At 37.9% G+C, this 14,632-nt stretch overlaps 1 protein-coding gene across 2 annotated transcripts in view; it reads left to right on the top strand.

Annotated features, from left to right (window-relative positions):
• Positions 1-14,632, top strand: part of LRCH2 (leucine rich repeats and calponin homology domain containing 2) — a 215,062-nt gene that overhangs the window by 159,043 nt on the left and 41,387 nt on the right. For both annotated transcript variants that reach the window (XR_007409431.1, XR_007409430.1), the window contains exon 26: positions 8,625-8,679. The gene's annotated coding sequence lies outside the window, so the exon portion shown is untranslated. The remainder of the gene's footprint in view (positions 1-8,624; positions 8,680-14,632) is intronic.

Below are 14,632 nucleotides of genomic sequence, written 5' to 3'. Positions count from 1 at the left end.
ATCTGCTAGATCAACTCTGTCTGGATTAGCAATTAAAGAGCAGAGATTAGGAAATGAAGTATGGGGACGCCTGGGTGGCTCAGGGGTTGGGCATCTGCCTTTGGCTCAGGGTGTGATCCGAGAGTCCGGGATTGAGTCCCACATGGGGCTCCCTGCATGGAGCCGGTTTCTCCTCCCTCTGCCTGTGTCTCTGCCTCTTTCTCTCTGTGTCTCTCATGAATAAATAAGTAAAAAATATATTTTTTAAAAAAGGAAATGAAGTATGAAATAGAATGAGGAATCTGCAGGAAAAGAAAAACAAAGGGAACTAGAATACCTGGAAAGGGCCTTAATAAAATTTATGAAGCAGACACTTTCTATTATTCTTGTTCAGCCTTTCTCCCCATCGCCATCTTTCATCCTCTTCCTGCCTAGTCTGATTTTCCTTTCTATAGTGCATTGCCCTTTGCCACCTTGTCAGTTATTTCCTCAAAGCTTAATGGACACATCTAAAATTATTTTCACAGGCATTTGCATTTTACTAAAAGACTGTTACAAACTGTAATTAATTCTAGACCCAAGAATGAATTCCTAATGGTTTAATGGAATTTGTTTCACCATTTGTATAAATGTGTTCTTTGTGGCTCTACTTCCATACTTCTCACTTACATCTGCTTCCATCCTGAACCTCATTCTCCCAGCTACCTCACTCCGACCAGGCTTTTTACATGTTCAGTTCCCAGAAAATACTAGTACTTTCATCGGATAGTGTGATGGATGTGTGTATGAGGAGGAGAGTGGACAATAAATATACACACACATATAAATATATGTAGGCATAGGTTTGGAAACTTGACTGAGAGCTATAATTCCAGACTGTAGGAATGAAGGCTGTCGGTGCAAACAACAACATAAGTACTTCTCTCACGGGGGACATCTGCTTGATCACTGTATTCAGGAAGTGCTTTTTTGTTTTTTTGTTTTTTTTTTTTTAATTCATGAGAGATAGAGAGGCAGAGTCATAGGCAGAGAGAGAAGCAGGGTCCCTGTGGGGAGCCTGATGCAGGACCCAAGCCAAAGGCTCAACCACTGAGCCACCCAATTCCCCATCAGGAAAAGAGGATTATATCTGTTTCAGGAAACTCTTCCACCTATGATTGCTTAGTTGCTACCTTCTTGCATTGTCCTCCAGTGAAATATGCTTATTAGATCTGTGATACAGACTTGAAAATAAGCCTTTCTTTTAGTTATTCAGAAACTAGTTAAGTCTCCATTTCTCTTTTCTCTTTATATTTGGGTGTGTGTATGTGTGTATTCCCTTTGATTTGGCTCTTCTCTTTCTGGGTAGCAGTATGTGCAGGGGCAGATACTTATATTTTGTTACTCTAGGGAACTGTAAGAGGCAGCCAAGATGGTCTTGGTAAATATGGAAGGGAAAAGAGAACACATAGAGGTTTGATTCTTTTTAAGACCACCCTGATCTTAAATATGGACTGGATAAAAAGGGAAAAAGAAAGTATAAACCTTGCCAATTCATGAGGAAATCATCTGTTTTAGTATGATACTCTACAATCCCTTTGGAAAAGAACAGTTTGTGTTATAAAAAGTACAGATGGGACTATAATAAATTGGAAGATATGTAAACACAGTGATCTGGTAGTGAAACTTTTCTCTAACAGCAGGAGTATGAATATGTTCCCTCAACCTTTCTTAAACTTGATTCCTTATGCATTCAGATATTGTTGTCTTTCTTATGTCTCTCTCTTTTTTTTTTTTATTTTACTTATTTGACAGAGTGTGAACAAGCAAGTAGGGGTAGAGGTAGGCAGAGGGAGAGAGAAGCAGGCTCCCCCCAGAGCAGGGAGCCTGATATGGGGGCTCGATCCCAGGACCCAGGGATCATGACCTAAGCCAAAGGCAGATGCTTAAGCAACTGAGCCACGCAGGCGCCCCTTCTTATGTCTCTTTAAAAATCAACAGTAGGGCAGCCCCAGTGGCTCAGTGGTTTAGCGCCACCTTCAGCTGAGGGCCTGGTCCTGGAGACTCGGGATCGAGTCCCACGTCGGGCTCCCTGCATGGAGCCTGCTTCTCCCTCTGCCTGTGTCTCTGCCTCTCTCTCTCTCTCTCTGTGTCTATCATGAATAAATAAACAAAATTTTTAAAAAATCAACTGCAGACTAATAGCTGTTTACCAATCTCTGATCTCCTCTTTCTTCCTGTGCACATAGCTAGATTACATTTCCTAGTTTTTCTTATAGTTAGATTAGGCCATCTGACTTAAGTTCTCTCCACTGGAATGGAAACAGAAGTTACAGATGTCAATTCCAGGACTTCTCCATGGAATCTCCACATATGTACTTCCAAGCTTTATTTGAATCACCATAAGAAGGAATGATGGTAACCAAAGCAACATTGGAATCCACATATTGAAAATGAAAAGGCTATCTGATGACCTGAATACCCTTTCTGTATTGTTATATGAAAAAGAATTAAGTCTTTGTTGCATTTGAACCATTACATATATGTGTTTATATATTTAATCAACCCTACTGCATTGTAGGAGAGTACTGTATCTCCCCAAAATCCGGCACAATGCTGAATAGATACTCAATAAATAATGGTTGAATGAATGAGCCCCTATACTAGCCCATTCGTGAAAGATCTCCCAGAAGGTATATTTACCATGGAAAACTAAGCTGTAAAATTGCCCCATCTGTACATAATTTCACCATTTTAAGTGATAATTGATATTCAGCTATTAAGCACTTACTGCATGCCATATTTTAACTCATAAAGCATCCTGATGATAGGGGCAGCCCAGGTGGCTCAGTGGTTTAGCACTGCCTTCAGCCCAGGGTGTGATCCTGGGCACCCGAAGTCAAGTCCCACATTGGGCTCCCTGCATGGAGCCTGCTTCTTCCTCTGCCTGTGTCTCTGCCTCTCTCTCTCTCTCTCTCTCTCTGTGTGTCTCCCATAAATAAATAAAATATTAAAAAACTAAATCATCCTGATGACATGATGTTACTTCCATTTAGCACATGAGAAAACAAGTCCAGAAAATTAAACCACTTTCTCAAGACCATAGAGGTCCTAAATGGCTGAACTGGAATTCAAATTCAAGCCTATTTGACTTCAAAGCTCTTTCCATTACATCATGGTTCCTTAAATATGTTTGGCTTAATACACCATGTTTGTTGTTTATATTTGTATTCTTGAGAATATAGTATGATTCAAAGCCAAGTGTAATCACTTTGGGATTTATTAAATCTCTGAATAAAATAATAACACACGAGCTATGTAATCTTAGCCATTTAATAGAACCATTTGATTAGTCTGGTAATCAGCTTATGACTACCTCATACTCTTTCTCCCTAAGTGATCTTTAAAATTATAGAGTAAATATAATAAAAGCTCAGCTAGAAGAAATGAAGATTGAATTTGAGACACCATGTTTAAATATTTTCTAGCTAGGGATCAGAAAGCAACAGAAAACATTTTTCATTTTAGTCCTTTCTGGAAAATCTTACAAAATTCAGAAATTCAGTCTGTTGAACAGATTGGTGCAGTGGTATCCCAAACTAAAGAGGAGTACTCTAAGTATCATTTTAGATGGATATTGGGGTTGAGTATGCATATAAGAATGTTTATGTTTTATTAATCAAAAATAATAGAGGCGCCTGGGTGGCTCAGTCTTTTGAGTATCTGACTCTTGATTTCAGCTCAGGTTGTAATATTGCAGTTGTGGGATAGAGCCCCAAATTGAGTGCTGTGCTTGGTGGGGAGTCTGCTTGGGATTCTCTCCTCCTTCTGCCCCCCTCCCCGCTCTTTGTCTTTCTCTAAAATAAATGAATAAAACCTTAATTAAAAAAAGAAAGCTATTTTTTAAAAGATTTTATTTATTTATTCATGAGAGGCACAGACACAGGCAGAGGGAGAAGCAGGCTCCATTCCATGCAGGGAGCCCGACATGGGACTCGATTCTGGGTCTCCAGGATTGGAGCGCGCTCTGAAGGCGGCGCTAAACCGCTGAGCCACCAGGGCTGCCCAAAGAAAGCTATTTCTTTAAAAAAATAATCTGTTTTGGTGTGCCTGGGTGGCTCAGTCGGTTATGTGGCTGCCTTCATCTCAGATCATGATCTTAGGGTCCTGGGATCTGCATCTGTCTCCTGCTGAGCAAGAAGTCTGCTTCTCCCTCTCCACCTGTTTGTATGCATGTGCTTTCTTTCAAATAAATAAATAAAATCTTTAAAAATATATTAAATATAATCTGTTTTATTATAGAAAATAATTATATAAAATAGAATGAAATAAATATAATTACACACAAACACTCCTACATGCATGTAAAAACAATGTTGTCAGTGTGTTTGACAACAGAGGATTATATGTAATGTCATATATTTGTGAGTTGTCTGGGGCCAAAGTGTGGAGCAGTAGACAGAAAAACTCATGTATTAGTTTAATTTCATCATCTTGCAAGACGTTGCAGTTTATATATTCCCAGTTAAATTTCTCAATCAGATTATCAGGTTTGTTTTTAATAAACTAACCATCATTTTGTGAGATTCCTGCAAAGAATATTGATATTACTAATAATGTAAACACAAGTGAACAAGAAATTGACAGTGTTCTTTTCAACCCACTATTAGTTTAAATACATAAAAAGAAAATAAATACAAACAAAACAAATTCCAAAATCATGATAATCTAATTAGACTTGTTTTAAAATGTCCTACAAAGTTCAAAATTAACAAGACTTTGGTATATCAATTTATATCCTCTACAGTAGCAGTAAACTTCACCCTAAGTATGTTCTGTGTCTTAAAATATTAGCTAATTAGGACACTACACATGTATAATTTATAAATAAACACTTCTCATGAGAGAGTACCTTCAAAATAAGAAAACAGCATAGAATTTATTATCTACAAAGTCGGGAAGCCAATGTCTTAATATAATCCCATATCTTACTATCTTGGCAATATTTATTTGCATATCTATTTTCTATATTAAATACTAATTTCCATGAGGGAGGGAGGGTTGTGTATTATGTTTATATCTACAGTATATAGTTCTTGGTTTTGCAGTAGTAGGTGCCCAATATCTGGTAAATGGAAATAGAAATTTGTAGCCTACATTAAATGACAGCAAGGACTAAAACAGCATGAGTTCTTTTACTAAATACATAGATAGTTTTGGTCACATGATCTTGAAATATGCATTTTTATTTTTCTCCCCTAGAAAATGGGGTGAATACTTCCTGTTCTACCTATTTCATTGGTTTCTTATAAAACTCACATGCAAAAATAAAGATAAATTTTAAAGCCATGTACAGCTCTGATGTATTCATACTGTTATTTTTCAAATCTAAATTACTCTGGAAGCTTAGTATTATGAAAAAACTAAGAAAAGTAAATGACAGCAGAAAAACATTAACAAGGTCTTGAAAATGAAAACAAATACCTTTTAATGTGTTTAGCCCTTGGTATGCTGTCGAAATGAATTGTTTCAGTGAACATGCTGTAAAAGTTACAGAAGTTTCTGAAAGGAGAGAAGGAGATGACGAACATTGCTTTGCCTACTGTTTCCAAATGCCTCTTATAGTTGAAGTGTTGTTAGCATTCCCTTTGTTCTTGTTTTAGTTACTTCTACTTAAAAATAAGTCATTTAGAGATAAGAAATGAAAGTGGAAAGCACAAAATAGAAATCAGTGGGGCAACTTCTCTGTTCTGTTTGAGAACTCATTTCCTGAGAATGTGAAGGTTTACAATCATGGGAAGGCAAGTCTAAGACTTCACTTCTATTTTGTTAAAGTAACCAAATACCTTTTTGTGCATGTGTGAGAAAATGCACTAGAGCTATTTAATGAAACCAAGGAGATATGTCACTTTGGGAAAAAGGAGCTTGCTGTTAAAATCTCGTGTTTTTAATAAGTGGGGATCCCAGAAACAGGAATAAAAGGAGTGAGGCTTATATGGAGTGAGGCTGACTTATCCTGTCTGATCAAAGTTAAGGTTGATTAGAGATCTGGTTGAGATATTTATTAATTATGCTCTGACATCAGCTTTTGATTTTTTTTTTTCTGAACGTTTTTGTGTTCTCTTCAGTTCTGCAAAAACCACTTGCTGTCCTACTACCTCACCAATCAGTCCATGGTTGACTCTGTTTTGTTTTCACATTCATTCTGCTTTTCTCCTTTACTCCTTTTGCTTGCATGTGTGCCCTGTCTAAGTGTTTATAAACAATACATGTGATTGTGTTTATGAATATATATCTATATACATGATGATAAAGTACAACTTCTGAGCATTGAATAAATGTTTTGAAATGAGTAAACAAAAGCAACATCCAATAATAATTTGCAGTTGGATGAATTATACTGGCTATTTTCAACTTTGTGATTTAGCCGATGATCGATGCCTTCATTACTGTATTAAAATAGCGTGTCAGAGTGCCAATCTGTATACTAGCTATCCCTCATATAGACTATTCAACGCATTCATTCATTTACAATATATTTATTAAGCACTTAATGAGTGTCAGGTGCTGTTTCAGGTACTTGGGTGTAATTAGTGAATAAAATAGACAAAAATATATTCTATAAGGAGCTTACTGTCTAGAGGAGGGAGACAAGCAATAAATGACAAAATAACCAACTATGTAACTAAATAGGTACATGATACTATATATTGTAAAATACAGAAATAGGTTTACTGGGGGTGTGGATTGGTACTGGTTGAAATTCCAAATAGACTGGCCATAGTATAGGTCTTATTGAGGAGACATTTGAGAACCTAAAAGTGCAAGTCACATACTGAACCAGACTAATTTTTTAGGTTCCTCAAACTGTATTACAAATAAATATTCTGCCTATATGTCAAGTTGGTCTCAATTGTAAGCCACACCAGAATTACATTCAGAAGGCACCATTCTCTTCTCTTGTCAGGAATCTGATTCGGTAATAGAAGACAGAAACCTTACAGAGGCATTAGTTCTCATGCTATTGTGTAATATATAGAAAGGCAGCTTTTATATTGGCAATACCTTCATACATTCCAAGAGTTCAAGTTTCAGATATATAGAATATGGCAATTAGACCATAAAGATGCACCTTGGGATGCACTATGTAATTCTCCAAAAATCTAACTTCACAAAATGAAGTGGTCTGGAAATGAGGATGAGTCTCTAGTGCTCAGCCAAAATATTTCTCTCGTGACATAAGAATTGGGGAGCCAAGAACTGCATCACCCACTCCAGATTTCTGGCTTCCTCCCAGGAGTCTAAACATTTGTTTCCTGAGAAATACCACTTGAATAATTTCTTGGCTTTTGGACAGGAGTACCACAAAGCTAAAATTGCATTGCCCTTATTTTATTTTGTGAGCTAGAGTCAGAACTTTTAAATTTTTAAAAAATTTGTATTGCACTGTGATAACAAAGCTATATTTTGGATGATATGGGTAATATTGCTTAATATTATTCTGGGAGATAAAAATTTTAGGGAGCAAGCAGATTCCATAGGTCCCATGGGAATTCTGAATATGTTCTAAAGAGTTTCAGAGTACAGAACATAAAAAGAGAAACTCAAGGGCAGTGGATGGCTCAGCCAGTTGAGCATCTGCCTTTGGCTTGGATCTGGTCCTTGGTCTTGGGATCGAGTGCCCACAGAGCAGGATGCTTGCTTCTCCCTTTCCCCTGCTCATGCTCTATCTCATTATCTCTCTGTCTCTCTGTCTCTTTCTCTCAAATAAATAAATAAAATCTTAAAAAGAGAGAGAGAGAAACTCAAATCCAGGCAGACCTTACCAGAATCCTGAATAAATAAATAGGTCACAGGATATAAGAAATGTGCTCTAAGGGGAATGTTGAAGGAATAATATCCATTAACCCAGAATAAGAGAAGTCTTGTGGATAATTGAATAATTGTCTTAAAATGTCAATGACTCAGAGGCAGAGGATACTCAATAAATATTCTCTTTATTCTTAGATGACTAAGTAGATTTAGGCGAGGCCATGGGAGATTTTGATTAGACTTAAGAAGGAATCTTGATTGTGAAACACTGGAAATAGTTCCTAAGGAAAGTTGTGGAATCTTCTCTCTAGAGAGGTTTATAAATAGGAAATAAAAAAAGTCTCATCTGTCTGATGATTTGAGTGTAGCAGCAAGACGTAGTGATCCTAAGGTTTCTTCTGTAGTGTTACATTTGGTACACCAGCTTTATTGGAATCGTGTTGTCTTTATGCAATGTTGGAGTGTACTGGCATGGTTTCACTTAAACTATTGGTTAAATAATATTAAAGATATATGTCTTCTGTAAGCAAATTAAAACCTTTAAAAGTTTCCTCTCCTTTCCAAATATTATATCATGATAGTCTGAGCAATATCTCAGTCTCTTTCTTTACCTTGTTAGTAATAATTATTTCATTGTTGATGATTAGTATTAATATTACTCATTCTTCCTGAAAATAAGGAAAATAATGTGAACTATGCCAGTCTACTCAAGTTCTGTTACCTTAAACATTTTGTAAAGAATACAGTATTTATTTGAATAATTTCCTTTCCACAGATATCATCATGAGGTTACATTTAATGTTCTTTTCCTATAAGTTCATTTGCTTTTAACCCATATTATTCTCCTTACATAGGGCTTATAGAGACAAATTAACAAGAAGTGGCTGGATCTCACACACATTTGGAAAGGTAAGTTTAAATTTTCTTAAAACTAGTTTTAAAACATTCTATAAAATAAATTAATGAAGCAAAATTTATTTTAAACTATTTTTCAGACTACTTAGAGCTGGATATAACTTCAAAGGTCATCAAGCTCATTTTGTTGTTAAGGAAACAAATCCTGAGAAAAGGAAGTTTATACCCAATGTAACAGTGATAGCATCAAGGCCAAAACTCAGGTTCCCTAACTCACAATCCAGTAATTTTTGCAAGACACATCACTAAATCTTTCTGTTTTGGTGGTTATTTGTCTCGTGGTTATTTGGTGGAATCAGTATGTGTATGTCCGTTAGAGTTAGGAATCTGTTGGTCCATAGAAGTTTGACAGCCATATGACAGTGTATGAGCAGAAAAAATTTCCCCTCTCCCATTCTAGGTTTTTTGGCTGGTCTAATAATCAAATTGACATAAGGCAGATTAAGAGGAGAAAAACAAATTTCATTTGTACAGGAGCCCCATAAAAATCTGCAGCCCAAAAGGTAATGAGGTTATTGAGGCTTCTATAACATGCTGACCTAAGGAAAGGGGCAGGAGTCTGGCAACACACAGGTAAGGTCTTTCACAGGAAGGCAAATGAGATGTTTTGAAAACAAATGTTGGCCTGTTACACAGAGTTTCTTGGGTAAAAAGGGATCTATGTTAATAGCTGTCTTCCTGGTATAAGCCCCCTTTCCTCTTTTTTTTTTTTTTTTTGTTAAAGATTTTATGTATTTATTCGAGAGAGAGAGGAGAGAGGAGAGAGAGATACAGAGAGAGACAGAGGGAGAAGCAGGCTCTATGCAGGGAGCCGGACGTGGTACTCTGATCTCAGGTCCCCAGGATCAGGCCCTAGGCTGAAGGTGGTGCTAAACCGCTGAGCCACCTGGGCTGCCCATAAACCCCCTTTCCAGTGTAAATTAAGGCAGTTGATGGGGGAGGTGAGAGCTTCCTCTGAATCTGCTGGGTTTTGATTGCCTTCAGCTGAAAATAATCCTCATGCCAAAGTGACATATTTTGGGGTGATAAATTCTGTTCCCTTTCAGTCTAGTCTTTGAAACTTCAAATAAGAAATTTCACAGTCTAGAAGTTCAGTTGATAGATTGTTGCATATCTCATTATACCAGTCTCAGTCTTGAGAATAGGTCAATTTAGTTAAACATTTGGTTTTGTCTCATTTTAGGAGGTTGTCTTGCAGGTGGGCTCTCAAAGTTAGGCTTATATTGTACAATTAATTAATAAGAGGAATTTCTATGGAAGGAAAAGAAAAACAAAGGTTAATGGTTGGAGCCAATGATAAACTCAGTCCTGTCAGTCCTGAAAGCTGCCAGTCAAGATTTCTAGATGTCCGGACTCAAAGCATCTTCAGAATGAGTGAAGGCAGGCAGTGGCAATCTGACAGATTTTCCTGATTTGCAGTTTGAATGTCTTTAATGATGTCATATGGTAAACTTTGAGTTGTGCACACAGCAACAAGCACAAGGAAGATTGTCTAAACACGAGCTACTGTGATTTCTGTGAAGTTTATAGCAAGTCATCTCAGCTTCAGTTGAAAGGTGTTAAGGAAAAGGAACCAGTTTTAGTTCTGGTTACATACTTGGGAGTTGGGGGAGGCAAGGAAAAGGGAGGTTTCCAAAAGGACTTTAATATGCTAAAGAAGACCTAGGAGATACTGGAGGCTTTGCCATTGTCAAGTGAAGGTTGTTTTTCCCTCTAGCAAGGCATTGATTTTAAGACAGTTGGGAACATCCTGGAGGAATGTCACACGTATCCCACCCAGGAGCTGGGGTGGGGGCGGGTTGTAGGGTGTCAGCTTGTGCTTTGTCCTTAGCTAGCCTTCTGTTCCCTCATCATCACTAAGAGTTTCCAAATTCTGGAGGGACCAGGTAGGGAGAAAAAAGTAACTGTTTCATTTTTGTATGTAAAGGTACATTTTACTAAGTTGCTCTAAGGCTTAGGTACCTTAGGAGAAAAAATTTCTTAAATCTGGAAAAACAAAACATTAAAGGACCAGTAATATTTCAAATAAAAAAGCATAAAAATTATAATCATCGTCAGTTCATTTTGTTCCATGTAATTAATTCTTGTTCCACTTGAATCTACTTTTTTTCCCATTAGTTTTGGAAAAATCTTACCCAGTTCACTTTTATGATCTAAAAATTATCAGAAACATGTGCTTGCCAGAGTTCTTTCCATAAATTTCCTTGAAAATGAAGCACTTAAGCTGATGTCTAGGGGATGTGAATTCTGTGGTGGATGTCCAGGATGCATTCATAAAGGACATTGCATGGGAAGGCCTAAATCTGGCAGCACCTGATTACAGAGCCCTGGAAAGTAGGAGGAATTGTAAGGAGCAACAAAGCAAGTCTTATCTTCTGTCTCAGGTGCTTCTGCTAGATTCATTTCCTGGCTTTTAGTATATACATGCGTGATCTTTGTACTCTGTGCCTGGAGATCAGGTTGGAGTGCTTGTAAATCTTACAAAGAGAAGGAAGTCAACAGGCAGGTGGGAGTTTAAGGGATTTTCTGGGAAAACTTCAGGAATTTTGGGATTTAAGGGAATTTGCTGAGGCAATCCGGCTGGATTTTGAGAGGAGGGATTTTAGATCAGGGGTCCAGAGATACAAAGTCTTCTGGAGCATCAGGGACAGGGAGTAGAGGATTTTAAAAGTGTGCATAAGAGTACAGAGGAAGGGATCCCTGGGTGGCGCAGCGGTTTGGCGCCTGCCTTTGGCCCAGGGCGCGATCCTGGAGACCCGGATCGAATCCCACGTCGGGCTCCCGGTGCATGGAGCCTGCTTCTCTCTCTGTGTGACTATCATAAATTAAAAAAAAGTACAGAGGAAGAATTTACATTAGATGTGGACTTTAATTTTTAAGTCCAATTTATGTTCTTTTCATCTTATTAAAGGAGTCCCTAAGGCTAGCTACTACTTTATATCCACTTTTCAACATGGTTTTCTGATATGGATCAATATGACATTTGTTTGGGATGATAGCTCTCTATTTTTTTTTTTTAAGATTTTATTTATTTATTCATGAGAGACACACACACACACACAGAGGCAGAGACACAGGCAGAGGGAGAAGCAGGCTCCATGCAGGGAGCCCGACGTGGGACTCGATTCCGGGTCTCCAGGGTCAGGCCCTGGACCGAAGATGGCACTAAACCGCTGAACCCCCCGGGCCGCCCCTATTTTTTTTCTTTTAAATCTGGCTAATTCAAAGGGTCCATTGACAAGTATGACTTTATGATCTTATGTTAATCTCAATTGTGGATCAAACCAATAAATCTTTATGAAAGAGACATTTCCAAAGGAGAGTGTAAAAGATGTAGTTCTCATAATCCAAAAATTTTAGTTCCAAAGATAACCAGAAAGAAAAAGAAAGAAAGAAAGAAAGAAAGAAAGAAAGAAAGAAAGAAAGAAAGAAAGAAAGAAAGAAAGTCAAAGACACATATCTGGCCACAAGTGGGATACAACCCACATTACTGTCTGGCCAAATTTTACAACAGAGAAAAAAGAAAACAGTGACCATCACTGGGAGGAAAGGCATTGATGGTAAACAAGTGTCCTCATAACAAACTTTTACCAAAGTGGCTATACCAAAGAAACTAGTTCACCCAACTATTTTCTTCTGCTAATCTAAATTTAGAAAAAGAAAAGGATTCTGATTACTCTCACATCCATCAGACCCTGCAAGGCAGAGATCTGGGAGACTAAGAAAGTAAGAATTCTTAACTTCTGCTGGCCTTTCTCTTGGATCTCAGGATCTCACAGCTGCAGTAGCCCCAGAGAGAGCAGTGTCTAGCCACTGAGGATTCCTTTGTTGTTGCCAGCTCAAGGAGTGGAATAATTTTCCTTTCATCCCTTCTGGATTCTTTGACTGGTATAATAATCAAATTGACAAAAGATTAACAGAAGAGGGGTGCCTGAGTGACTCAGTCAGTTTAACCTCTGCCTTCAGCTCAGGTCATGATCCTCAAATCCTGTGATCCAGCCCCCACCCCCATCATGCTCCCTGCTCAGCAGGCAGTCTGCTTTTCCTTCTGCCCCTCCCCTCACTCAGGCTCTTTCTCTCACTCTTTCAAATAAATAAATAAAATCTAAAACAGAAAAAGAAAAAAAAAAAAAAGATTAACAGGAGAAAAACAAATTTCATATGTATGGGAGCCCCATAAAAATGTAAGACCTAAGGGACAGCCAGGTAATTGAAGCTTATAAGACATCCTGAGCCAAGGAAAGGGATGGGGATCTGGAGCTACAAGTTGAAGGAAGGCCATTCAAAAGAAGGTGAGAGATTTTTGGAAAACAAAGGTTGTCCTGTTACACAGATGAGTTTCTTAGGTAAAAGTATCTCTGTTAATAGTTCTCTTCCTGGTTCAGGCTCCCTTTCAACAAATGTAAATTTAGGCAGTTAAGAGTCTGTTTCCTGGTTTGCCTTTTCTCTCTCTTTTTTCACCCCATTGCTCATTTGTTTTGTTTCTTAAATTCCACATATGAGTGACATCATATGGTATTTGCCTTTCTTTGACTGACTTATTTCATTTGGCATTATACTGTCTAGCACTATTTATGTCCTTGCAAATGACAAGATTTCATTCTTTTTTATGGCTGAGTAATGTTCCATTGTATATATACCACATCTTATTTATCCTTTGATCAATTGATGGGCACTTGGGCTGTTTCCGTGATGTGGCTATAGTTAATAATGCTATTATAAAATTGGGGTGCATGTATCCCTTTGAATTAATATTTTTGTATTCTTTGGATAAATAACTAGGGCTATTGGTAGAATATAGAGTAGTTCTGTTTCTAACCTTCATACTGTTTTCCACACTGGCTGCACCAGTTTGCATTCCCAACAGTGCAAGAGAGTTCCCCTTTCTCTACATTCTTGCCAACACCTCTTGTTTCTTGCATTGTTGATTTTAGCCATTCTGGCAGGTGTGAAGTGATATCTCATTGTAGTTTTGATTTGCATTTCCCTGATATTGATGAGCATCTTTTCATGTGTCTGCTGGCCATCTATATATCTCCTCTGGAGAAATGTCTGTTCTTCTACCCATTTTTAAATTGGATTATTTGTTTTTTGGGTGTTGAGTTGTATCAGTTTTCTTTTCTTTTCTTTTCTTTTCTTTTCTTTTCTTTTCTTTTCTTTAAAAAATATTTTATTTATTTATTTATTCATAGAGAGAGAGAGGCAGAGACACAGGCAGAGGGAGAAGCAGGCTCCATGCAGGGAGCCCGACGTGGGACTCGATCCAGGGTCTCCAGGATCACACACCCAGCTGCAGGCGGTGCCAAACCACTGTGCCACCAGGGCTGCCTTCTTTTTCTTTTCTTTAAAGATTTTATTTATTTCAGAAAGAGCAAGCAAGCATGAGAGGCAGAGGGAGAAGGGGAGGGAGAAGCAGACTTCCCGCTGAGCAGAGAGCCCAACATGGGGCTTTAATTCTTGATACCAAGATCCTAACCTGAACCAACATCAGCCAATAAACCAACTGAGCCACCCAGGTGCCTCTCAGTTCTTTATATATTTTGGATATTAACCCTTTATCATATATGTCCCTTGCAAATATCTTCTCCGATTCTGTAGGTTGCCTCTTAATTTTGTTCATTACATCCTTCACTATGCAAAAGCTTTTATTTTGATGTAGTCCCAAAAGTTCGTTTTTGGTTTTTGCTTTTGTTTCCCTTGCCTCAGGAGACATATCTAGAAAGAAGTTGCTATGGCCAATGGCAAAGAAGTTAATTAATGCCTGTGTTCTCTTCTAGGATTTTTATGATTTCAGGTCTCACATTTAGGTCTTTAATCCATTTTTTAAGGGTTCTATTTATTTATTCATGAGAGATACAGAGAAAGAAGCAGAGACATAGGCAGAGAGGGAAGCAGGCTCCCTGCAGGAAGCCCGATGTGGGACTCGATCCCAGGACCCCGGGATCAT

This window comes from Canis lupus, chromosome X (assembly GCF_003254725.2).
Source record: "Canis lupus dingo isolate Sandy chromosome X, ASM325472v2, whole genome shotgun sequence".
Classification (NCBI taxonomy): domain Eukaryota; kingdom Metazoa; phylum Chordata; class Mammalia; order Carnivora; family Canidae; genus Canis; species Canis lupus.
The sequence above is the reverse complement of the archived record's forward strand: the minus strand, read 5'-3'. Positions and strand labels throughout refer to the sequence as shown.